Source organism: Chamaea fasciata, unplaced genomic scaffold (assembly GCF_029207755.1).
Source record: "Chamaea fasciata isolate MVZ Bird 193981 ecotype frontalis unplaced genomic scaffold, bChaFas1.0.hap1 SCAF_6, whole genome shotgun sequence".
Lineage (NCBI taxonomy): Eukaryota > Metazoa > Chordata > Aves > Passeriformes > Sylviidae > Chamaea > Chamaea fasciata.
In genome coordinates, this window is record NW_027094091.1 from 15,634,535 (window position 1) to 15,637,146 (window position 2,612).

Consider the following 2,612-nt stretch of genomic DNA (forward strand, 5'->3'; position numbering starts at 1 on the left):
TCCTGTTCATGTCAAATGGAGTTGCTCTTAACTGGCAGTTCTGCTTCCTGCAGGCATGTCAAAGTGGTAAAACTGAGTATCTGATTTTACAAACCATACTGGAAGTAAACTGATGCTGACCTTGTTATATAGAATCAGTTATGTGCTTTTAGAACAGCATAAAAATATTTGTGGTACAAAATAAGATCTGGTAAGGAAAGGAGTAGTTAAGTACAGAAGGGGCAAGAACTGAAGTCCTCTAAGGTCCGTGTTGTGTCTTTTTAAAGTATCCCATAGGTATTTCTTTGTAGCTCTGAAGTTCCAAACACGTAGGATTGGTGAGGAGTTTCAGAGGACAGCAGACGAAGATGTGATCACACAGGAGTCGCTGGTGGCTAAGCAGGTTCCCTCCAGTCAGAAACAGCAGGGCAGTCGTGTCTGTGTCACAGTGGGGGCATTTCAGGGCAGCTGAACAAACTCATTCCCATTCCTCCACATGCACTTCTCAACTATGGATGCCGAATGCACTTTTCTAAGGAATTTGCATTTTAGATTGGTAAATGTGCTATAAATGAACTTGGGTAATTCTCAGAAATTACTTAGGGACACAAGTGAAATTTAGGATTTCTAAACTGTAATGCCTCAACTATTATGCTGTTTCCAAGCTTTCATATAGGAAACAGGGATTGTATTGCTCTTCATCCTTTGCAGTTTTTGTTGGAAACTTGTCAAACTGCAAAATGCCATGACACACTCTTCCGCTGGTATTTGCTCTATTCAGAAGCCTCTGTAACTGTGATGAGTTAGTTTTGTAATTTTAAACACCATTTTGAGGTCCTGACCTCCCTCTTTTTTCCAAATCCCCAAATTGTGTTGTAGTATGAGTTTGTGTACATGCAGCCACTTCAGATCAGAGACACTCTTTGTCCCCTTGAACACTGCCTTGAACATAGTTGAAATGGGCAAAGTATATAGTTTTCTTAGTTATAAGAGCTTCCCTGGGACTTTAATGCTGGGGGTTTTTTAAGTTCTCTCTTATTCTCCCTCTCTTGAGTGGTTTGTTCTTTAAGCACTACAGTCTGAACAACTGCTGCTCGTCCACTCTTATTTTTTCTTAAAATGAATCTTGAGGCAAAGCAGGAGCAATAAAAATCTGCAAAAGCCTCTGGGCTTGCCTTCCTGAATAAGACTTTAGTTTTGCCTTGCTGTTCTATTGTGCCTTGCCACATAGACAGGTTCTGTCTCTGGCATCTCTTGGGAATGCTGGACTGAAAAGACGAGGTTTCCTTCCTTCAAGTCACCTCCCAGTGTGCGGATGCCTCTGCCGTGGATGTGGCTTCACTGGCTTGTGTTAATAGAAAATAGACTTTGTCTAACTGGAGGCCCCTGGGGCTGGTGTGGGGCTGGAGTTCCTGCCCTGTGGGAGAGGCCAAGGAAGCTGGGCTTGTTAAGCCTGTGAATGTTGGGAGGATCCCCTGTAACCAGCAAGGAGTCCAGTAAAAAGATAAAAATGAGCTCTTTGTTGTGTATGATGAGAGGACAAAAACCCGAATGGTTATAAACTGAAACTCAGACCAGGTGAAAAAGGCAGTGGAAAAGGTTAAAAACTGCTGGAACGGGTTCCCTGTGCAGGTTCTGTCCTAGGAGTTTTTAAGACAGGACTAGGTGTGAACTACTCACAGCTGGCTGCCTTTGAGCAGGGTGTACATCTACTGGACCTTCCTGATGTCCTTTTTTGCTGGACTTACCCTGTGATCCTTTCAGGCCAGAAACCTGAGCAGCAACTCAGGTTGGCACTGAATTTCCAGCCCCTCTGGACACATTGCCTGCCCAACTCCCTGTAAAGGGAAAGGTTTTCTCTGTAATACAGAATGTGATGTGTTCTTGTAAGATTACCTTTCCAGGAGGTGGCTGCATAATTGCAGGGTGGGACAATCAGATGTGTGCTGTCTGTCAAAGTTCACTATTACTGATAATCAATTTTTCAATGTATGCAGCTGACTTCCTCAGAAAGTCACATGGTAGCAAGAACACATCCAAAGGTGACAAGGAGCCAAGCCTGGAATTATCCTTGCAGTGAAAAAAATCTTTGCTTGATATGCATTAGTCTTTCTAGCTAAAATAATGCTGGTTTTTACTTTAATTTTATGTGTTGGAAGTACCTAACTTCCTGGCTGCTTAATTGAGGAATAAAATATGAATCCCTGAAATATTTTATTTAAAAACAGCCTCTTTGTTGCTCTGGACCAATTACTGTGTGTCCTTCCTCTTTTTGCTGGCTGAACACCAGTGTCAAACATGAACTAGACCTCGACTTGATTGCCTGTTAAATAATGGTGGAATAGCAGTGGTCACTCATCAAACTTAGAGATCCCGCGTTTATTCCCACACTAGTTTTTGTTTCTTAAAACCAATGTTGGGATTCTTGTTTGTGTATTCAGTCTCTTCAGCCTATGCACTTAAAACAGCTTCTCTTGAGAAGAGGCCCTTTGGCCAGTTGTTCTCCAGGCTGAAGGACAGCAGGGGCTGGTGAACTTGGGTTATGCCTGAAAACTCTCGAGTCAGCAGCCAACTAAAATTCAAAGGAATAATAATAATAATAACAATAATAATAATAAATAGTTGTTAACAAA